Source organism: Ambystoma mexicanum, chromosome 6q (assembly GCF_040938575.1).
Source record: "Ambystoma mexicanum isolate Mex_15411 chromosome 6q, UKY_AmexF1_1, whole genome shotgun sequence".
NCBI classification, from domain to species: Eukaryota; Metazoa; Chordata; class Amphibia; order Caudata; family Ambystomatidae; genus Ambystoma; species Ambystoma mexicanum.
The window spans coordinates 1,041,612,394-1,041,637,082 of NC_090937.1; positions in this window are offsets into that span (position 1 = coordinate 1,041,612,394).

Here is a 24,689-nt window from a genome sequence, read left to right on the forward strand (position 1 = left end):
CCTAGGGCGAGGGGGAATGGAAGCCTCGCTTCTGCTGCCAAGGTGCATCACCGTAGTAAAGCTCAATCCTACGCAGGAGATAGCAGTCTGCTGGTGCGCCCAAGGGCCCATGCCGCGGCACCTCTGTCCGGTGTGGGTGGTGCTCTGAGGCTCGTTCGGGCAGCTTGTTACCTTGGTGGCCCGGGGTCAACGCCACGAGTGTACAGTCTCTCCTTCACTCAAGTTGAATGGCCCTCGGAGGGCCTGGGGGGGGCCTGCCGCTTGCCTCCCACCAGCAGCGGTGAGTGTGTAGGTCCATACTCCTATTACCTCGCCTGGCCCCCTCGATGCTTAGAGCAGCTAGTTGTGTGTGTACACGGGGGGGGGGGACGGGCAGTGTCCTGTTTACTTGTCCTCTGCCTCCCTTTTCACACCACCCCCGCCTCCTTATCGCTTTCATTCTCCTCTGGTAGTGGGGCACAGTATCCCTGGGCCAGTGGTGGTGTGGCTGCAGCAGACGCTCAACGTGGAGTGAGCACCCGCGAGCCCACCGTAGGTCTCGGCAGAAAGGCGGCCACTGCACTGCACCCCAGCAACTTCACAGGTGCGGGTGCGGCAGATCCCGGGTCTTGCCCGTCACAGAAGCGGGGGCCACCGTGGGGAGCTCCCAGTGTCGCCACAGTCAGAATGGTGTCCTCAGGTTCCAGGGATCAACAATGGAGCTCACGAGCCCAAGCGTATCCACTGTTGCGGTACTCGTTGTCTAGCAGGTTGGACGGGAAGGCAATCCGTGCGATAGCCGCCGATCCGTCTGGCGGGACACGCCGCCGGATCTAGCCCGATGTAGACTGGCGTGGCTTCACCTTGGGCTGCAGCACCGACGTGTGCTACGCGCCCCTCGTGTCTCGTGCGCCGTGTTGCCACCCAGGTATCTGGGTCATCGGACACTGCCACACACGCACCGCAGCGCGTCTGGAGGCTCCCGCTCCTTGTTGTCGGTGGAGCGACATGACGTGTGCAGGCCAGGTTGCACCTCCCGTCCAGTCCCCACCCAGCTCAGGGTGCAGTGGCGCCTGTGCCACCAAGAAGGGTCTTGGCGTCCCGTTCCACCATGGGGCCACAGATGCTCGCTTTTCTCCGCGCTGTTTTTATACAGCGGCGCCTCCCCTTCCTCAGGCTGCAGCGTCGCTCGGTCAGGCGCAGACAGCTCGCCGGCCACTGTGGAGCTTCAGCTCTCCGGTGCCTTTCTTCTTCACCCCTCCACTGCGGCAGCCATTTTGAGCGGCCGTTGACAACTCGAGCAGCTGCTGTGATTTTCTCCACGTCTGCGTTCCAATTCAACCTCTCACTGTTGTGCACCGCTGCGGCACCGTGCCCCAGCCGTGGGTGTCGTTTTTTGGCTAGGAAGTGCCCGTTTTCACCGGATAATATCAGGATTCAGCTGGCAGCCCCGGGAGCTCTGAGGGATCACGTCCTCATCGCGCTCTCACTGGCCACGCCCCCCTGGACTCCTTTCTTGCCATTTAAATGATATCCATGTTGGACTACGAAAGTGCTAGCTTCTGCATTTTCAGTTACTCAGATACCAGGCTAAGAGGGCTAGGGACTCGGGTCGACAGTGAACAACTGTCCCCCTGCTGGGAGAGATATAACAGTCCTATCGAGTGCAAGGGAACAGGCCCCTGCCCTGCCATCCTCACCAAATCCGAATACCAGATTCTCCACGGCCAGTCCGGCACCACCAGAATCATGCAGCACTGTGTTGCGTCCTGGAACTTCCTCAACACCCTCTGTATTAATGGTGTTGGAGGGAAAGCGTAACACAACAGGTTGCTGCAGGAGATTTGGAGTGCAGCCCCTAGTGATAGTCTGCCCTTCCCCCATCCACGATGCAAACCCTCTGCACTTGTCATTGCTCTCTGAGGCAAAGAGGTCCACATCCGGGTGGTCCCAGCCCCTGAACAGGGAATAGAGGACCTGAGGGCCCAGACCCCATTCGTAGTTGTCCTTCTGGGCCCTGCTGACCCTGACAACCTCTGTGCTGCTCTCTCCCAGCAGGTGGACAGCGCTGAGATGAATGCCCTGCTGTAGGACCCACTTCCAGATCGGAATGGTCAGATTGCACAGAACTGGAGACCTCGTATTTCTATGCTTATCGAGGTAAAACATTGAGGTGGTATTGTCTGTCCTAATGAGAACCACATTGTTCCTGATCATCCGTAGAAAAGCCCTTAAGGCTAATTGGATTTCTGTCAATTCCAAAATGTTTATGTGTTCTTCCTGCTGTTGGTGAGACCACAGGCCATGGACTATAAAGTTGTGTAGAGTGGCCCCCCCAGCCCTCCAATGAGGAGTCTGTCGTAATGAACGCCGCAGGCTGCAGCTGGTGTAAAGGGGCCCGCTCATGATGTTTTCCGGGTTGCCTCCACCAGACTAGATTTGGCCGGACCTGGTCCGGTATAGGGACCCTGTTCGCCTGGGAGCCCTTCTCCAGGCCATAGCTTGCTGCCAGATGAAACTGCAGTCTCATTTTCAAACTGGCATGGGGCACAGCCAGAATGCATGCCACCATGAGGCCCAGCAAGTGCTGATACCACCAAGCAATGTGGCATGCCTGTCCAGGAAGTGTCCACTAGCTCCGAGGATCGCATTGACCCGCTTCCGAGTAAGGAAAATCCTCTGCCTTTGGTGTCTCATGCTAGCCTGAGGAAGATCAAGGACTGTTACGGTAGTGATTCCGACTTGGTCTGGTGTATTCAGAAACCCAGCTGGTATAGGAGATCCTGAAGGTCCGTCATAGTGTTGTGCGCTACCTCATTGAGCTGCCCCAGATGAGCCAGTCTTTTGAGTAAGGGTAGACGTAGTGGCCCATGGCTCGGAGCAGTGCTGCTACAGTGTTAATTATTCCCGTGAATACTCGTGAAGCAGAGTTGAGGCCAAAAGGCAGCACTCAGTATTGGAAATGATGTCCCATGACTGAACAGCAGAAACTGCTGTGCGGCTGCCAAATTAGGTTATGCATGTAAGCGTCCTTTAGGTCGAGGGAGCACATTCAATCTCCCTAGCAAACCTTTTCACATCTGCGCAGGTGTTATCATCTTGAATGTTTTTAATTTGAGGATCAGGTTCAGAAAATGAAGGTTGAGTACCACCCTCAGGCCAGCTTGGTTCTTCTTGGGGATAGCAAAAATTCTGGAATAGTAACCAGAGCCTTTTTTATTTAGGGGTACCTGGTCAACTGCTTGGATCTGAAGAAGTGAGAGACCTTGCAACATGAGAGATGGGACCCTATTTGTATTAGGGGAAGGGTGTTAGGGAGAATTCCCATTCTATGGCTAATTTCCCTCACCTAGTGAGTCCCCCAGCAGTTTTGCTGGATTTGTGGAGTTTATTTTTTCCACTTGGTAAGAGTGTGAGCCTTTTTCCCACACTTATACAAACAGTAAGAATACACATGGCAAAACACATGCGATAGTGGGATCTGGAGGACACCACTCCATGAACCCCACTTTTCATGTGTGCTACACAGCACCTTCTGTGCCGTACGTAACACAGGGTTGTCTGAGACTTCCCCATGACTCCATTTTTCTGGGGCTGCCTACTGTCCCCCAGAAAACAGGTAAAGTTGCCATTTACTTTACATAGTCATTGTCACGATGCCCTCTCCCGGGGAGCCGGCTCAGGCCCTGCGTCCCCGAAAGCGGACATCAAGTCCCCGGGGAAGGTCCCAGCAACTCCTTATAGGGGCCCTTCGGACAGTGTCCTGGCGCCTATGGCGCCAGGCTCATAGAAAACGTCAGTCCTGGCGCCATAGGCGCCAGGTTCATTATGAAAGTGTTTGGGTGCACTTACCTGATGCAGACCATGCTGCAGAACCCCGGCCTCCTTGAGGCCTGAAAGGAACTACTTTACCTGTGGGACTCATTTACCACCCGGGCGTGGTCGGGGAAGGATACATACCTGATTGGAGGAAGGACACATTCTAGGAACTTCTTCCAAGGCTATTTAAACCACACCCGATCAGCCCCATGTGCTTCGCGTTGTTCTGCATCTAGCAGCTGGACGCTCACCGTGTCTGCTCCTGCATCTTGACTTCTGCCACACCTGCCAGCATCCTGAATCACCTGCAAAGGAAGGGAACAAGAGAACAGAAGAAGGAAACGGCCTCACCTGCTAAATCTGCATCCCAGAGACATTTCGCCAACAATCTTTGAGACTTCCCCATGACTCCATTTTTCTGGGGCTGCCTACTGGTCGGGGAAGAATACATACCTGATTGGAGGAAGGACACATTCTAGGAACTTCTTCCAAGGCTATTTAAACCACACCCGATCAGCCACACGTGCTTCGCGTTGTTCTGCATCTAGCAGCTGGACGCTCACCGTGTCTGCTCCTGCATCTTGACTTCTGCCACACCTGCCAGCATCCTGAATCACCTGCAAAGGAAGGGAACAAGAGAACAGAAGAAGGAAACGGCCTCACCTGCTAAATCTGCATCCCAGAGACATTTCGCCAACAATCCTAAAAAAGGAAGACATTTATTTTTAAAAGCACATCGCATCGATCGCTGCAGCGCCGCATTCTACTCACCTTTACAGGGCGCCTCCATGTTCAGCAGCGACCATCCGGATTCGCAGTCGCGCCCCCGCGCCTAGGGAGAAAAAGACAAGAACAAAGGTGAGAGAAAGAAGGGAAAAGAGAAGCTAAAAACACCATGTCAAGACTTACCTGTTGGGTCATTCCCTTTTCATTTCGGGTCCGCGCCGCATCCAGGCATTTTCGGACCCCGGCCCCTAAGGGGAAAAAAGACATCAGCATTAGAACATTAATGCATGGACACAAGGGGAACCACTTAGAGAAAAACTTACCTGGAAGCCAAGCAAGTTTGGTTCTCACCCATCCGAAAATCCAATGACGTAACTGGATACCAACGCGCCCCTGCATCAGAAGCAGGATGGAGAGCTCGTCCTTCCAGACCCTAAGAAGGATACTTCTGCGAGTCAGACAAGCCAGATCTGGGGCCCGGTCCAGTCCGTCTTCCGAACCCTGCGCATCACCTTAGACGAGGTCACAGCAGCACGAACCAGGCCAGCGCCCCTGTGGGAGTCAGGTGAGCGTTAGTCATTTAAAACTACAGACCCAGTACACCCCATCCTACATGGAGTACTGGAATGGGTTAAACTCCTATCCCTTTTTGTCTGTGCCTCTCCGAGCTTTGTTTTGCTCTTTTAACATTTAGACTTGGCTGGTGGCAGTGGTATCTACCCTAACTTTTCAACCGCGATTATATTATATAAACGTGGTCCTGTTCCAGGCTATCATAGTAGCCTCGAACATAAACCCACTTGACCAAATACTCTTTCTTTTGGCCCCGGTCGGGTTTATTCGCCATTTTTTGTTAAAGTCCTTCTTGTGTTTTACTTTGCGTGGCAAAGCAGGTTTGCCTTCTTTGTTCACCGACTTTTGGCGGGCTTCTCTCAAGAAGCCCTCCTTCTGGTGCCTGGGTGTCTAGGTGGGCTGAATGTGAGGGAGGGGTGTAGTCACCCCCTGCACAGGGTACCCTTGGAAACCCAAGTCGCACTTTGTCATGATTGGCTAAGGTGGTTGTCCGGGCCAGACAACCCCCCTGCTTGGTGATTGACAGCCACGCTGGGTGAATGGGGGATTTTCGCATAAAAGGCAGGACTCTTGGGCTAGAAGTCAGAGTCGCCACTGGAACTGCAAGGAACTGAAGAGAAGCTGAGAAGAAGACGGCTGCTGCAACTACCGAGTCCCGTTGGAGCCCTGCTGCAGTCCTGAGCTATCTACCCTTCGACGACCAGAGAAGATCCAGTCCGGAGTCTTCTTCCCTTGAGCTTGGTGGGATTAACCAGCTCATCTTCCACAGGCAGAGGATCCTCTTCTTGGTCAAAATCGCTGCACACAGCTGTAGTGGTCTGGATAGCCACCTGAAGAGCCTCTCCTGTTTTAAAGGAGCGCACCTTTTATTCACCGTTGCTTTTGCTGCTGCTGGCCTCATTTCTGGGTAGTGCAGATCGGTCCAGATGTCCTCCTTCTTGTCCCCATGACTGAAGTCACAGGAACCGTGAGTCTAAAGGAACTACCGGGAACAACTGCGGTGGCACTAGCTCTTCTTCACTTGAATCAAGTACTGTTTCCGACCTCGAGGAACTAGGGTGAATTCCTTTTTCCCTCACTAAAGGCTTGTCCTTATCTTCCTTCCCTCTTATAACTTTTGCTTCCTCTTTGTGACAATATCCAAGTACTCCTGGCAATCTCGAATCGTGAACTATATCAACCTTGTGATCCTCGACAACAGGAAACCGGTTCCACTTGACACTGGCACAGGCATATTGACTTTTATTCACTTGTAGGAAAGTGTCCTCTGATTCTATCTGCCTTGACAAAAATATTGCCTATGGTTTTTATCCCAGACTCTCTTGTGTTGATTCATGTGCTAAGTGTGTTTTAACTCGGGTAACATTTCTTCCCGTGGGTACGCGTATCTTTAGTAAGACCGAACTGTCATACTGTCAAAAAGTGATCACATCTGTCCCCCCGGTAACGTCCTTGTTTCACAACACCGGTCTGTCAAAACCAAAGGTACTTAACTTGAATCGTGCTGCACAAAGTGAATTGGTTGTGTGTAGTGTATTTTACATGTGGTTTTACATTAATAGAAGTGAAGTGTTTTACGAACAGATGGTCTAGAAATAAATGTACTTTTACTTTTCAACCAAAAACCTTGAGTAACATTAATTGTGGTCCTTTGTGTAATCTCTACTACAGCTCATTTGCTCTTGAGATAAGCCTGGCTGCTCTGCTGCTGCTACCACTTTAACAGTGTAGTACAGGCTTGTACCAGAGGTGAACTTGTGTCACGACCAGGTGCCATTTTGTCACAACGCCATCTTAGTCACAAGGCTTTTATCAGGAATGCACAGGAACTTACAGTCTGGCACAGGGCCTGCAACCACAGATGCCGAAGGACCCTCGAGCAGTAGCTCGATACTGGAGACTACCTTGGGAGAACTCCTGGTAAGCATGAAGCCCTCAGGCTAGCGCCCGGTAGTCATAGAAGTAGAATGTGCAGGCATCCCATCGGGCCTAGGCCCAGTGTTAGAGTGAGAATGCCCCTCGAGACATGTCCCGTACTGGGGTGGTGTCGCCCCTAAGCCGCCTTCTCGGTAGGACCCAATATCCCCTCGGTCACAGGCTTTGACAGCCTCAAGAGCTTGGGCGGTGCCAGGATCCTTCGAACACCTCCAGCTCGGTGGATTTCAGGAAAGAAGTCCTGCTAGCAGGGTGCCTTAGTAAATAAAGAAGCACTTACCTTAACCGCCTTGCTCCTATGCCAAACAAAGTCCTTCAGGTGATCTGGAGGCAAGGCGTGAAGATCTCCCTCCAGTGTGCTGAGTCTTCAACGAGCATGGTTTAAGGGCGTGGCAGGCCACGCAATCTTCCCAACAGTTTATTTATTCAAATTTCTAAGCACACATCAGCCCTGGGGCATCGTGGAGCTGTTACAGATAAACATTAAGATGGTTACAGTGGAAGGAAGATGGTTACAAGGCAATTTTCATTACAGGATAATGTATAAAGATGCTGGTATTTACAGACATTTCGTAGCAGAACGTATGAGAGCAAGACTAGGTGAAAGAAGGTAATGGTTAATTGAATAGTGTCGTTTTGAGGGATTTGTGAAAGGAGTACAGCAAGGGTTCTGCTCTGAGTGAGTTGAGGAGAGCATTCCAAAGCTTAGGTGCTATGTGGGGGAAGCCAATGCCGCCGGCTTTGGCTCTTCTTACAGTGGGTATTCGGAGTTGATTAAAGTGATGGCTTCTTTTAGGACGGATGGAGAAATTCTTGGTATGGTTTCTGATAAGTAGGGGGGTGCTGTGTGATTGATGCATTTGTGTGTGAAAGTGAGTATTTTAAAATTGATTCTTTCCTTGACTGGGAGCCAGTGTACAAGTCTTCTGGCCTGAGATATATGGTCAGTTTTGGGAATGAGTAGTGCAGCGCGGAGGGCATCATTTTGCACTATTTGGAGCCTGATTAAGTTTTTAGTTGATGTTCCTGCTAGAAGGGCGTTGCAGTAGTCCAGTATGGCTCCTATAGTAGCTATGGCTATGGAGAGGCAGTTGGGTGCGGTGAGGTAGGGTTTTATGGCATAAATGAGTTTGGTGGTCAGAGCAGATGCAGAGGCGATGGAGCTGACTTGTCTAGTCATGGAGAGTGTGGCGTCTAGGTAGACTCCTAAGGTCTTCACGGCAGAGGAGACAGGTATGCGAATATTGTCGATGGTCATGTGCGAGCAAACAGGGCTGAGTTTGGTTAGTGTTTCGCTGGGGGCTAGGATGATGATTTCAGTTTTATCACTGTTTAAACAGAGACCATTGATAGCCATCCAGGTTTGGATAGTGGTATGGATTTTAAGGAGGGCTTCTGAGTCTTGGTCATAATCTCCGGAGAGGGGGTGGAGAACTTGTGTGTCGTCGGCATAGTTTACGTAAGCTGTGTCAAGGGAGTCCAGTAAGTCAAAGAGGGGTTTGGTGAATAGGTTGCAGAGGGTCGGTGCAGTGTTTGACACTTGTGGGACTCCACAACTGATGGTGGTGGGGGGAGCGCTGGCCCACTCCTAGACACTGCAGACAGAGGGAGTGCAGACCTGACGCAGGGAAGCAACTATCAAAGACTGAACACCTGCTTAAACCTGCCTGAGCAGTTAGAAATCATCAAAAAAGAGAAAAATGAAGCGGGGGAAAGTTGAACAATTAGTAAACTCCCGGGAGCCTGCTGTCAGAAGGTCCAATCCCGTCTGTGCGGAAAAGGGGAATGAGGCCAGGCGCTGAAGGGCAAGGCTATGGGGGCATGGTGACACCCCCGTAGCCACGCCTACATGCGCATGTACATTTAAAGGGGTTGGTGTTCCTTAAAGGAGGGGAGCGCATCTTAGCCTGGCCTCTGGCACTAGAAAAATGCAGGAGGCCATGAAGAGAAAGATTGCAGCTGGTAGCCTGCTCGAGTTCTGGAACAAAATGACCACTTTCCCAATGGCTGGTGCTTTCTCCTCAGAGTAAAAAGCCTTCCGCACCCAAAAAACCAGGACTGCACCAATGAAAAGGGAGCTTCTGCGCAGGTGTCGTGTTCACCTTCTGAAAGTTCAGAGAGAAGCTCAAGCTGTGAAGCATCGAGCAAGTGTCCTCAAGATGTCTCAATCCCAATACCTGGTCTGGGGACTGACTCTAGATGAGCCAGTCGTCCAAATATAGAAAGACAAAGACATGGGTGAAAACCCTGGGTGCTGAAGCACTTTGAACTGATAATGCATGCCCCTGATTATGAACCCCAGAAAGTGCCTGTGCTTCAGATGGATCTGCACATGAAAATATGCATCCTTTAGGCTCAACACCACCAACCAGTCCTGCATTTGCAGAGCCTGGAGAATTACCTGCACTGTCAGCATCCTGAACTTGTCCTCCCTCAAGAACTTGTTCAAGCCCCTGATGTCCCGAATGGGATGTAGGCATCCTCACGTTCTTGCACATAAGAAACACACTTAAGTACCAGCTCATTCCTCTCTCCCTAGCTAGGTCCTCCCATATTGCTTCCTTTTTCAGCAGGGACTTCAACTCTGTCAGAGGTTTGTCAGGGGGCCTACATAAACAGGGCAGGCAGTAATACTATTATAGTCCCCATAGTACTCCCAACACAATCTTCTGCATCTAGACCAACTTGAAGGGCTTGGCATCCGTTTGCTAGCTGTAATTCACGATATCCAAAAAGCCATTCCTGATCACACCTTCCAGTAAACGTGTCCATGCCTTCGAAACCACCTTCCATAGGACATGTGAGAACGTGTCAAGTGTGCAATTAGCATTCACTGCCTTAAGCATCATGCCATGACTGGAGCTCTGATGACAATATTGTACAGGAAAAACATCTCTGACTAGAGAACTTTGTTGAGAACATCTGTGAGGTTCTACTGCACTAACTGCTTTAAAAGGGTGCCGAAGCCTTGAGCTGTCACCACTTTCTCAAAGTGTTTATGCAATTGAGCATTTGGGCATCTCTACGTCGAGGATTGTACCCAAGCCACTTGTGTCGTGAAGGCCCAAGGCCAACTCTAGGAGCTCCGCCTCAGCCATCCCAAAATCCAGCACGGGGTCGTGCCCTGCCCCCTGCAAAAGGTTTTAAGCCAATGGGGACAGGTACCCACTTTGTCAAAGATTGCAACCAGCCCTGGACTGTGGTATGTAAGTCAAGTCCTGCGAGGCTGTCTGAGCAGAGGGTACGGTGGTCAGCATCAATGTAGCGGTGCCCCCCGTAGAAGCTGCTGAGCTTGAGACATTTATTCGGCTTTGAATAGCTCAAGGCCATGCAATCCCCTCCCTTTGACGTTTTCTGGCTAGCGCTCTCTGGCATGGTAGATGGCGACAGGGCTGACAAAATCATGGTTGAAGCGGTACCGTTAGCAGGCTTAGCAAATGAATCAATCATATCTTGCTTGTACTCCCTCACTTCGATACTCCCTTGGAAGGGTTTGACTTACCCTTCTCCGTGGATGACTCACTGTTCTCTCGTCTAAGCTTATGTTGCTGCTGCTGCTTCCTTTGGGGAGATGGGGAAGAGGAGTGATGGGACTCGCTCTGAGTGTGACATTATTTTTTATATCGGTGTCGGCCTCAGAACATCTAGCGAGCAAGCAAGCTGGTGACTTCGATGGGGGCCTATCTAATGCCATCTTCAGTGGGACCTCCCTTAAAGTCTTCTGATTAATCAAAAGACAAGCTGCATTGCACCATGTCATGGTCCAACCCAGACACCACAAACAAAGGCACAGGTCAGTGAGGGACATATTGGATCTATAGTCTCTGCAGCATTTGCAACCGGAGGTCTGGGGTCCGAGATAGTGGCACATGAAAATTAGTCAAGATCATGTTGCGAGCAGCTTGCTGAGCATGGGGTAAAATTAACAGAGGTACTGTAAGTATGGTTGTCGACATAACTTGATTTGAGAAGTGCTGGAACCGAGACACACAACAGCCAGAGAGGTGTCATCCAGCCCCACTGTGCCCCCTTGTCAGGTTTTTCCAAGAACAGCAGGCACTGCAGGATATCTATCTAGATGAGGAATCTGTGGAAGAATGCAATCCATTGAAATCTAGTCATAAGAACCCTGAGGCCACAGCTTTATCTGACCATTGGTCTTTTCAGTGGTAAGGACTGGACTGTGCAGGTTATTACTAGAAGTCATCTCAATTTGGGCAACCCTAGAGCTAGACACACTAGCAGCTGTATTAAGGCCCTCTACAGAAGTATCATCAATGTTTAAAGCAGTACTAGATGTAGAAGGAACGCGAGTCAATGAGGTTTGAGACCTCCGATTTATAACTGAAGCAGTTCTTAAAATCAGAGGGCAAGTGAAGTTGCACTTGGTTAGGGCTAGAAAGAGAGACTTTCTTAGCTCAATCTCTACACTGTGTTCTTTTACCACCCTTATCAAGGCAGCATAAGAACAAGCAGCAGGAGGGTTGGCTGAAATGCTATGCATTATTCAAATGTTTGCACAGCAGGGGGTTTAACCTTTGGCTGTCCAATGTTATGGCCTGAGGACATTCTTGTAGTGTGGTGCATTCAGCTGATCTTAGGAGTGGGTTCTCTCCTAGAGCACTGTGATCTTAATTCAGCAATCCCCATCATTTTGAATTCCTTCTTCCTTCTGCCTCTCTCCAGTTCTTATACACCAAGGATTGTATCCTTTGCTTGCTTTGAGAGAAGATGGAAGAGAGAAAATAAAGTATGAATGAAGTGGTATAAGGAGTATTATTTCCCTAAAACAACCAATTTTTACTCTCGCTTACGCAAGTGCATTCTAACTCCCCTCTCTCTGAAGTTTTATTTTGTGCGCTGTGAGACTCTCGAGTGAATGAAATAAATTTTAAAAAAATGTATTCCATTATATTAATAGTTCAAAAGAACTTTTACATAGAACAAACAATAAAAAAGACATTAAAAATCAGAATGAAGGAGAAGAAATAAGTGAAAAAAGAACATAAATTAAATTAGGATTAAATATACCGTAAATAATAAGTACACCGGGGGGGGGCACTCGAGGGCCCGAGAAAGTTGGCCGCCGAGTGAATAAAATCCGGCTAACATGAGCGGAAAAGAACAATATACTGCATAACTGGCACTGCTTGGGACATTATCACATTCCATGGGAAGACAATGAGGTGCCCATGAAAATGGAAAAATAAAGATGAACGCAGCCAGACCAGAGGGAGAACCGATGCACCAAATCGCGCGGCCAGCCATATGGCACCTGGCATAACCGTCACTTCTATGTGGGGGACCGCATAATGAAAGGGACCCTTAAGCTGCCCTGACGGCCCGCTACCGACTTGCCACTGCCAAGCCCTAACGGTTCACCGCGGACTAGGCAACCACTTCACCAAGTCCCACAAATACTGTGCTGCAATACCTGACCCGGACAGCCACCATACACAATCCGGTGGAGGGCGCGTAGTGAGGAATCTACAGAAGGAACTGCCGGAAACATTCATCCCCAGTCGCTACCTGCTGTGCCAGCAAACCCGGACCAGCGCGGTGGGCAGAAGGAGGGCCTCAAAAGAGTGACAGCACACAGCAATCATGGCATGAATTCCCTCTAAATGAGGCTCACCCCAAGCCCCTAAACTGGGCTTGAACAGAGTCATTGGAAGGAACAGGGGACCCCCATTCCGATGGAGGCAAAGCACCTACAAGCGGCAACATAAGCCCATCCCCTATTGCTGCACCCACTCGCAACCGCTTACAAAATCTAGTGACAGAAATTAAGGGGCGAGACAAGACCCACACCCTCAAAGGGGCACCCCACTTAAGTGGAAAGAAAAATAGGAGCCCACTCCACGGCCACAAAAAAGGGCACACCCACGCCACAAAATGGACCACCGCTTAACCAGCAATTCGCCTCTCCTGTCAATCAGACACCAAGGCTGACAAATTTCACGGAGGAACACGCAAGAAGAACTCTCCTCTCGGCTCCTCGTTCTGGGGATACACTGGGCTGCAGGAAGGGCAAACCAACTGGCGATCCACAACCCCTCCACCATCAGGGCATGGCAAATACTACGCCAACGGAAAGCACTACTACTAACAGGGACGGTGACGCAAACCAGACGGAAGCCTCACTGCGCCGCTCGGCACGTCAACAACCCAAAATGGATGTCCAAAACCAGCTGCATGCGATATTGACAGAGATGAGAATAATCTCATGAGGGAGGGACCCACAGGACATTCAGACACTGTTAACCACTCAAGCGGACTGCACCATTTACAATGCACTCGAAGACAACACTGAAACAACCACGACAGAACTAGACGGGCTAATCAGAGAAGTACAGCACCTAGGCGCCAAAGATCAAGAAAACCGCTCCCCGTGGCAACAACCTACGCACTGTCGGTCTACCGGAACAAGTGGAGGGACCAGACCTAAAGGCCTACACATATCACTTTCTCAAGGAGAAACTGCTCATCCAAGACCACTGTATGTGATTGAGAGGGTCCATAGAGCCCCTATTCCCACACCAAAGGCGGAGGGACATCTGCGTCCCATTACAATGCGCTTTCCTACCTTCCAGCATAAAATGCCATTCTATGGGCCTACCGGGCAGCTGGCTCAATCCAAACCGGGGGGCGGGCAACATCTGTATCTTTAACGACTATTCGATATAGAGTTCTCCAGAAGGAGAAGAAGATTTAACCCTCTCTTTGAAGCACTAAAAGCATCAAACCATAAATCCTATCTAAAATTCCCAGCCACGTGGTGCCTCCAATTAGACAAACAATGGCACTCCTTTGACAACCCTGAAAGGGCATGGCACTTCCTTCAATAACACAATATTGTCCCCTCTGACTTCCCAGCACAGACAGAAAATGCGGTGCAAGGCAATCACCCAGAAATATTACACTGGCACCAGCAGCGACGATCAAAAGGAAGAAGACTGCGGTCTGGCAGACTACCTGAGGACCGCGTCACCAACCGGACATACAAATTCCTGATGCACCCCCTCATCAAAAGATCAACATCTCTGCAGTGGACCCCACGACCGCAACCTTAGCGCTACCAAGACCAAAGAATAGCAAAACCTCCCGACCTAAAGGCAATCATTGAAAACCAGAACTGTCTACCATGCATAATTCTCTCGGCCACTGAACATGATACAATCAGTGTGGGCGATATACCATTACACTGCTCGCCACCTGTGGCCATCCCAGGCCCCCACTATATTATTACACTCGTCTATATCCTTTTACATTTTCTTATTTTCATACCTTTTTTCTGTTTCTTGTTCAAACTACCGACGACCCCTAAAGAGGCCCAGTGACATGTAAGGGTTGTGATCGGCTGGACCCTCACCCCACTCCTCCTGTTGCATAGGCTAGCTCGACCTGTACTGGGATAATGTTTATTACCCCAATGTTTACATCAATGTTTCAAAGTTCCTTGTGTTGGTTGCTGTTTGGGAACTTACATAATACATGCACATGTATGGCACGCAGGATCAATATGGGATAAATTACTCACCGTAATCTTATTTCTGATGCTTGTATCTGCTTAGATTCACATGCTGTGCATAGGCCGACATCTATTGGAAGCTGCGGAGTATTACAGTTTGTTTTTTGAAACTCGAAAATTGGGCGTCGACACAGGGCGTGCCAGTAATACTATCCCTAGTGTGACGTCCACTGTACCCATGATCCCTCATGCGTCTAGGACCCTCAGATTGTATTTTTTCTGACATGAGGTAGCATGAGGAGTAGCGTGAGTACAGATGATCCAAGCAGTTAGAAGATATATAAGATAAGACTACAAGCATCCATGCGCCTTCTCTCGGAGGGGAGGAAGGGTGGGTCGCTTGTGGATCTAAGCAGATACAAGCATCAGAAATACAATTACGGTGAGTAATGTATCCCTTATGAAGCTTGTGGAATCTGCTTAGATCACATGCTGTGCATAGATTAGCGAGCAGTGTTAGAAGGAGGTGGGATTTGAGAAGGGTCATGAGCAAATAAATGTCTTAGAACCGCTTGTCCCACTTGAGTATCTGTCTTGGAATGGGTGTCAATGCAGTAGTGCTGAGTAAAAGTGTGAATAGAACTCCAAGTAGCTGCTTTGCAAATGGTGTCAAGGGGAACATTTGCAATGAAAGCCAGAGTGGCCCCAATGCCTCTTGTCGAGTGGGCTCTGGGTGTAAAAGGCAAAGTTTTGTCAGAAAGAGAGTAACACAACTGGATACAGTTGACAATCCACTTGGAGAGGGCACCCTTAGAGACGCGATCTCCCTCTTTTCCTGTGGCTACAGAGACAAACAGTTGATCTGTTTTCCTAAGCGGTCTGGTCTTGTTTACATAGTAAAGAACCGCCCTACGCACATCTAGGGTGTGTAGTTTAACCTCAGCCGAGCTTTGTGGGTTTTGGAAGAAAGGATGGACTGGTTTACATGGAATTTGGAAATAAACTTAGGTGAGAACCTAGGGTGTGTCCGTAAAACCAGCTTATCCTTATGAATAGTAAAGAAAGGATCCTGCACTGACAGAGCCTGAATTTCACTGACCCTTCTTATGGATGGAATGGCTACTAAGAAGGCAGTCTTATAGGTCAGGTGTTTGAGACTTGTCTTATGCATGGGCTCGAATGGGGGGCCCATGAGTTTAGATAGCACCACGTTCAGGTGCCATCCTGGTGGTGGGTTAGATATATGAGGATGAAGTCTCTTTACTCCCTTGCATGAAGGCTTTAACCACGGGTACCTTCCACCACGACACCTTGCTATGTGAGGTGGTGTACGCTGACAGTGCTGCCAGGTGTACCTTTAGTGAGTTGAAAACCAACCCTGCGTCCAGCAGGTGGAGCATGTATGTCACGATTGTGGAAGGAGTGCAATCAACTGGGTTGATTTGTTTATACTGGCACCAGTTAACGAATCTCTTTCACTTGTCGAAGTAGCAATGCCTCGTGTTCGGTTTTCTAGACTCTTTTAGGATGTCCATACACCTCTGTGGTAAATTGAGATGTCCAAACTCTATGACCTCAGGAGCCATGCTGCTAGGTTCATAGAGTTGGGTTGAGGATGCACCTTCTGACCTTGGTGCTGGGACAAAAGGTTGTACCAGCCCGGGAGTTTGATGGGATCGCACACCGAGAGTCTGCGTAGGTGTGGAAACCACGGTTGTCTCGCCCACATGGGAGCAACTAGGACGAGCGTCATTGACTCTCTGTTCATCTTGTTCACCACCTTCCTGATGAGAGGAGTTGGTGGAAAAGCGTACGCAAACATCCCTGACCAGTTCATCCACAGGGCGTTCCCCAGGGAGTCTGGTTGGGGAAACCTGGATGCGAATCCTGGGCACTGTCTGTTTTCGCTTGTGGCAAATAGGTCTATAGTGGGGAAACCCCACTGAGAGAAGAGCTCTTCTACGATATCTCTGTGTAGACACCATTCATGTTCCTCCGGAAGGGGATCTCTGTTCAAAGCGTGCGCTAGAGAATTGAGATCCCCTGAAACATGTTGAGATGACAGAAAGATGTTCCGTTTGAGTGCCTATATCCAAATTTTCTGGGCAAGTCTGGACAGATTTGGCGAACGAGTCCCTTCTTACTTGTTCAGGTAGAACATGGCTGTCGTGCTGTCCGTCCGGATCTGCACCAACAGGTTCAATAGGTGGGGCTCGAACGCTTGAAGTGCTCTGAAAACTGCCAGAAGCTCTAGCAGGTTGATGTGATTCTTGGCCACTGTGTGAGACCAGAGACCCTGAGCTATGTGGTGGAGATGGTGAGCTCCCCATCCTGTCAGGCATGCGTCCGTCGTGACTACCGCCTGTATCTCGGGATCGTAAAAGGGTTTCCCCTTGGATAGATTGTCTCTTGTCCACCAGTGGAGGCTTTGTACAAGTGTTGGCGAAACAACCACTAGATCGTCCCACTGACCACTTGCCCGACACCACAGTTTCGCCAACCATTCTTGCATGGGACGCATGCGCGCGTGGGTGACCAGGTAAATACATGACGCCATCATGCCCAGCAAACGCATTGCTTTGCGCACTGTTATCTGGCGACCGGTTTGATATTGCGGAATTTGCAGTAGTATATTCCGAATTTTTTCCTCTGAAGGAAAAACCAACCCCTCTTGAGTATTTAGAATAGCTTCTAGGAACTGCTTTGGAGGTGCTGGGCACCAGACTTGATTTTTTCTCGTTTATGGAGAAGCCCAATTCGAAGAGGAGGTCGATAGTTCTTTGAATGATTGTCCTGCAAATTACTGGGGTCTCCCCCGTGATGAGCCAGTCGTCCAGATAAGGGTACACTGGGATTGCCTCCCTGCGTAGGTGTGCCGCCGCCAGCACCTTGGTGAATACCCTTGGAGCCGAGGCTATCCCGAAGGGCAGTACCTTGAAGTGGTAGTGCTGACTGTCCACCTTGAAGCGCAGATATTTTCTGTGCGCTGGGAACATGGAAATATGAAAATAGGCATCTTTCATATCCAATGTTGCCATGTAATCCCCCTTTTTTAGGAGGGGAATTACCTCTTGGAGAGTAGTCATGCAAAATTTTTGGGGCTTGACATACATGTTTGCAGGCTGTAAGTCCAATACTGGGTGCATTGTCAAATCTTTTTTTGGCACAAGGAAGTAAGTTGAATAAATACCCTTGTTTACCTGGTGTCCCAGGACGAGTTCTATCGCGTCCTTTGCGAGAAGAATTTCGATCTCTTCGAGTAGGATCTTCTGGTGGTCTAAGGAGTGTATTCTTTGTCGTGGAAGGTGGTTTCGGGACGCTCTAGGAATTCTATGCAGTATCCTGTGGACACTGGACAGCACCCATGGGTGAAGATGGAAATGCGTCCCCCTACTGAGGATGCGTGAGAAGGGACCCTGAACGGAGCGTCACTGTTTTGGTGGAGGCGTGCCCCCTCCTTTATTGGGACTGCCTCTACCCCTACCACGGCCTCTTTTGTTACCCCTGCCATAATTCTGGGTAGACTGCTGGTTAGTGTTCCATGTAGTACCCTGGCCTTGGGAATAGTTAGAGCCTCTTTGGGAGTTTTGTCCGTGAGGCCGACGAAAATTGCCATTCCCTCTCTGGTTAGGGGGTTTGTTGGTTAGTTGCCCTAGGGACTTGAGTGTCTCCTACTCGTCCTTGGCATTCTTTAGTGCGTCCTCGACCGCCTTTCCAAACAATAGATCCGGCTCCACCGGCTTATCTATCAATGATGCTTGGGTCTCGGCCTTGAAACCAGACTGCCGTAGCCAAGCATGCCTCTTGATGACCGTGCTTTCAGCAATTAATCTGCCGGCGTTATCCGCGGCATCAAAGGTTGATTTTAAAATGCAACCTGATACGGCTCTCCCCTCGGCCGAAACTCGTGCCAATTGGCTTTTTAAGGGTTCTGGGGCGGAGTCTATGAGAGCCGCGACTTCTTCCCATTGATGGCAGTTGTAACTAGCCATCAGGGTGGTGGAGTTTGCAATCCTTGCCTGGTAGGCGGAAGTGGAGGCTACTTTCCTGCACAAGCCATACATCTTCTTGCTCTCCTTGTCGGGGGGAGCTTTGGACGATGACAAGGGTGTTCCCGCCCTCTTACGGGTGTTTGTAACAACCAGGGAGTCCGGTTTGAGATGTCCCCTTATGTATAGTGGGTCAGATTGGGCTGCCCTGAAAAGCTTTTCAATTCTGGGGTTTACTGCCCTAGTGAGATTGGGGTTAACAAGGGAAGGGTCTATCCTCCTTTGTATTGACTTAAGGATAGGGATGGCCCGAGCAACAGGTCTCCTCTCTCCCACCAGTTCCTCTGCAAAGTCCCTCTCTTCCTGAGCACCTTGGGTGTCAATGTGGAAGTGCTGTGTCGCTCTGGACAGGACCTAATTCAGGAGAGGTTGGTTGTCGACCGGGGAGTCGGTAACCGCGGGGTCTTTCTCTACTGGGAAATCTACTCTGTATGTATATGGGTCGTCCTCTTCCTCTTCCTCCTCCTCCTCCTCCTCCTCCTCCTCCTCCTCCTCTTGGTCCTAATCATCCCCGTAATAACCTGTCCCAGTTTGTTCTTTGAACATGCCCACGTCTGGATCCTTAACAAAGGATGGATCTTCCTGGTATTGAGAATAGGGCTGTATATAGAAGGGGTTTGAAGCTAGAGTTGGTGCTTCACCCCGGGACTTCCTACTTGGGGGTATTGGAGCCTTTGAGCCTGAGGGAGTTGACCCTTCTGGTGTATAAGAGAGAAAGTGTTCCGGGTTCTTGGCATAGAAATCTGCCAATGATGACATCCTTGACATTACTCTGTCTATGTCCTCACTGGACCATTCCTTTGAACTGGGAATAACTCTTTCCTGGAGTGCTTTCTCTGTTTTATCCTGGCTAGACCTACTGGCCTGAACAGGGGCCTTAAGGACAGGGGTCTGAGACTTGTCCGTCTGTTTAGGTGGAGTAGAATGTAGTTTAGGAGAGGAAGTAGGCTGGGACTGCTTACTTCATTGTTTTCCCCCCTCCCCGTGGGTGGAAGAGTGTTTCCCGGACTATTGGGCCCTATCAGAGCTTTTCGATGCCTGGCGTCGAAATTCGGGGGTAGAGTCCCTGTCTCTGGAGAGTGTAAGGGATTCCGTAGCAGCCTTGCCGCTGCCTGCAGACGCCGACTCCTGGAGTGCGGCTTGTGGGTAGAGGTCGGCGTCGTCCTCCGACGACCGAACCTCAGTCACTAAGGGGAGCGAGGCACTTTTAGCAACAGTAGAGGGTTGCTTGGTGTCATGAGGCGATCTCGAATGCGAACGCCCAGAGGACACCAACTCGGTGGACCGTTCTCTACGTGCCTCTTGCCGAGAACTCGACATGCGCGTCGAGTCTCGGTTGGACTTTTGTTTGCTGGAAGTGGTGTGGGTAGCGCTCGTGTCGCGGGGGTCTTCCCCATAGCTGCCCTGCCAGACAACCTTCCGAGGTCGGGGACTTGCGCTTGGCTGTCCATCGACGCCACATTGCCCTTGACGTCCGAAAGTATGAAGGCACCCTCCGCGGCCATGGCCTCTTGTCGCCTGGCGTGGTGGGCCCAACGCTTTGTCGAACGGTCCTTAAGGGTCTTCGGTTTAAACCGACTGCACGCTCTGCAATTTGCCTCGGGGTGGTCCCTCGGCAAGCAGAGGTTACACGTGGCGTGTCTGTCAACTCAAGGATACTTGCGGTTGCACTTGGGGCAAAATTGATAGGGGGTACCCTCCATACGCACCCTATGGCAGCGGGCTGGGAGTGTAGGAATAGAAGTAATGTACCTATATTAAACAGAGTGTAGGATATGTGCCAGCCCCACTCTCCCTACTTGCAGGGCCGAGTCCAGAGGACTTCCGAGGCCAGAGACCTTCCGAGGCCCAAATCCGTCACTGTAGTCCGACGGTTGAATTTTCTCCGATCCAGCGTCGAGTGTCGATGTTCGGAGACTCGACGTATAGGTGGAATAAACGGGGAAATATATAACAATATTAGCAAAATCTGACTAAGTCAGGGAACTCCGCTCAGTGCTTCCGACCAGCATGGCGGAAAAAAACAATCTGAGGGTCCTAGACGCGTGAGGGATCATGGGTACAGTGGACGTCACCCTAGGGATAGTATTACTGGCACGCCCTGTGTCGACGCCCAATTTTCGAGTTTCGAAAAAAACAAACTGTAATACTCCGCAGCTTCCACTAGATGTCGGCCTATGCACAGCATGTGATCTAAGCAGATTCCACAAGCTTCAGAAAATAGGGTATATGAAAACAGTCAATGAGCACGCTATTACAGCATGGGTCCTCTTTTTTATGTAGGGGCTTGTTGAAGGATGACTAATTGCAAAGAGAACAAAAGGGGGGGGTAGCAACAAGCTTCCTTTCGATATCCTCACCGAAGGTAACAAAACTGGGTCTCAAACCATGTACGTGTGTTCACAACCCATCATTCTTTTTAACAAATTGAAAGAGATGGAAAGCTCAATTTTAACAAAAATCTCTCATATTTATTATATTCTAATCAGTAGTAAAACAGACCATTTGGTCACATTTGCAAATCTCATCAAACATAAAAGTAAAATAAAAAGACAATTGATCAACAATTTGGGTCTTTGTGTTCATTCACATAATATATTGTAACAAAAGTGATGCTAGTAGCAATATAATAGGAGAACATACTACACAGATATCCAATGTCAGCACAACTTAATCGCCCTCCACCAACAGATAGGAATATGGCGATTAACCTACGCCTAATGACTCTTAACGCCCAAGGTATTGGCCACATTATCAAGAGACACAGGATACTTAATCACTTACGAGACCTGCAATTTGACATCGCTTATCTGCAGGAAACGCACCTTGACGCAGGAGAATCCGGGAAACTAAGCCGGGGAAGGGTGGGTACAACTGCACACTCCCCACACAGGGGGGAAAAGAGGGGTATCTATCCTGATACATAAACGCATCCCACTCCATACTCCACAACAACCTTTCTAAATATATACGCAACCACGACAGACACCCCATCCTTTTTCACACACGTTTTCAAAATGAGCGCACCTACTAGGAAACCTTACCGTTATAGGGGGAGACTGGAATACAACGCTGAACCCCAAGATGCACATACAAGGCGCAACTCAGACGCAACAATCGACCCCGCGCATATGCACCACACTACAAAACCCAATGACAGATCTAGGCCTCATAGATATATGGCGTGCCATGCACGCGAACTGCAGAGGCTTCACTTTCTACTCAAATCACCATGGCTCCTACTCAGGACTTGACTACAGGCTAACCCCCAAATCCATTCTCCCATCAATAATGCAGTGTGAAATATTGCCCATGACAGTGTCCGACCACGCAACTGTAATCCTGCACGTCCTACTCCCAGGTGCTCCACAAAAAAGGCTGGCATGGCAACTAAATCTTAGAGCACTGAATTACCCAGACTTCGTAGAACATCTTGAGGCTGACACCGACACATTCTGGCAGACTAATCTGACAGAGGATTACCCTGCCAATGACTGCTGGGATGCTCTTAAGGCTTGCCTTTGGGGACAATGCATCTGCAGATGGTCCCACAAGCTGAAAAAATGCTGGGAGCAGGAAACTCAGCTAGATAACGACATTATACAAAATGAGACCATATATAAACGCACACAAAACCCTGAAACACTCACACACCTTGTCTGGCTCAGGGCGAAACTCAAACATATCTCAACCCAACAGGTTCAAAAACCATGCTCTAGCAGGTCACAGGCCTATTACCAGGATGGAGACCAACCCTCTGCACATGGCCCTAGCTCTTCGTACCAGACAAGCTTCCCAGTGCATACATAGTGTCCGAGATCATGGTGGGACCCTCCTTTCAACCGAGACAGATAACAACCGATTCCCCGAATACTGTAGCAAACTATACAAAAACCCTGAACCGCTACCCCGCCTCTCTCCCCCCCCCCCTTCTCACCTCCCACCCGGATAGACTCATTCCTGGGAGGCCTCCATCTCCACAAAATAGACCCTACCTACATTGCCGAACTGGACAGCCCAATCAGAACCGCAAAAAAACGCGGGCCTTCAGCGCCTTATCAGCAGGGAAGGCCTCGGACCTGATGGCCTCCCAATAGACATTTACAAAACAATGGCTGATCGGCTGACCCCCATTCTGGAGACTATTTTCACAGAGACCCAAAATAATGGGCAACTTCATAATTCAATGCTTTCTGCCAACAGCATAGTCTCCCACAAAAAGGGTCGGCACCCTGAAGATTGTGGGTCATATCGCCCGATCTCACTGATCCTTACCGCCATCGTTCTTAACTTTCGTAAAATGACTCTATACGAACCCCACAGCCACCACCAATAACATCACCTCAACCCCATTCGAGCTACACTCCGGCACCAGACAAGGATGCCCTTTACCCCCCACCCTCCTCCTATTAGCGCTCTCCATCGAACAACTGGCGGAAAAACTCAGCAAATATCCACAATGGGAGGGAATACTACATGTGGAACATCGAGTCTTCATATATGCAGACAACCTCTTGCTATATGTCAGTAAATGGCAAACATCTCTACCACGACTGCAATACCTCCTACAAACATACTGCTCCATGACAGGATACAAAGTTAATTGGTAAAAGTCAGAAATCCTCCCGCTCAGAACAGATATACCATGGGAGCCAGGCGGCTTCGCCCTGTTCCATCTCCAACTACACAACATTAAATACCTGGGAATACTAATTGGCCCCTTGCTGGATACAATCATGGAACTGAACTACCTTCCTATCCTCCATGAAATAAAATCCAACCTCACCAGATGGAACACTATACCGCTGTTCTTTGTAGGCTGTATCAATGAATTCAAGATGAACTCCCTCCCTAAATTGATATATCTGGCCATGATGCTACCATGCACACCAACACGCCAGATGTACAAAGACCTAGACACATGCCTATCCAGATTCCTCTGGAGGGGAAAAAAGCGAGACTCTGTCTGAAAGTCCTGCAGGCTACCAAGGGGGACGGGGGGCTAGCAGTACCAAACTGGCGCACTTACTATCAAGCGGCCCAAGTATGCTGGGCCAGGAGATGGCTCGATACGACAGACATGCCAAGTTGGAAACGCATAGAACTAACCCTAATGGCCCCCTACCTTCCACAGGAAATACTGGCTATCCCTCTAAAAAAGATGTCCGAAAACATATGCTCACATCATCGACTGGGCCCAACGCTGACACAATGGCATAAAATGAGAGCACTCTTGAGTGCGGATTTACGAGCTGTCCCTGCATGGATCAGTGTAAGGGCAATACTGTTGATAGGCCTGGACGATAGGCCTGGACGACACTCTACACCCTAACCAAGAATCTCTATGGCCGGGGATTAAGATAATGGAACTATATGATGAACAATCCGCCATTGATTTCCAGGAGGCCAGACGAATATTACAACCAAAAGAAACAGACTGGCTATGATACCACACCATACTAGAGGTAATACGCTCAACACAACCGAGCAGACACTGACAGCTAAGCAATCATCGGGAGAACTTGAAATGGAACAAGATGTAACCACATACCCATGCCTATATGCTTTCTATACTATATGCACCCCAAACAATACTAAACACAACCTGACGCTAGCGACACACTGGTCCACCGTCCTAGCAACACCAATTGACCCGGGGGTCTTTGACGCTATAACTGCAATGTCATGTAATATTCACAACAGGGGGATTCAATTCAAGCTGGTTCAGAGACTACACTATACACCAAGCAAAATGCATAGAATGGGGCTCACACACACATACCTTCATGCTGGAGACACTGCAGGGAATTGGGCACAATAAGACATATCATATGGACCTGCCTGAAGATTAAGACGCTCTGGTTAAAAGTACATAAATTCATCACTGGGATACACGTGACAACCATAGACTTAGACCTGGGACCAATGCTATTCGGGACTGGAGATAAAGATTGGCACAGTGACCAGATGACTAGGAAACTAATACACACAGTCCTTTTCTCAGCTCGAAAAATTCTGATCCTGCGATGGAAAGCAGACATGGCCCCAAAACAACAAGCCTGGTTATCACTAGTAACCAAAATATGCTCACTACAATGCTCTGTCTTAAAGCGCCACAACAAATCCACACAAGCAGA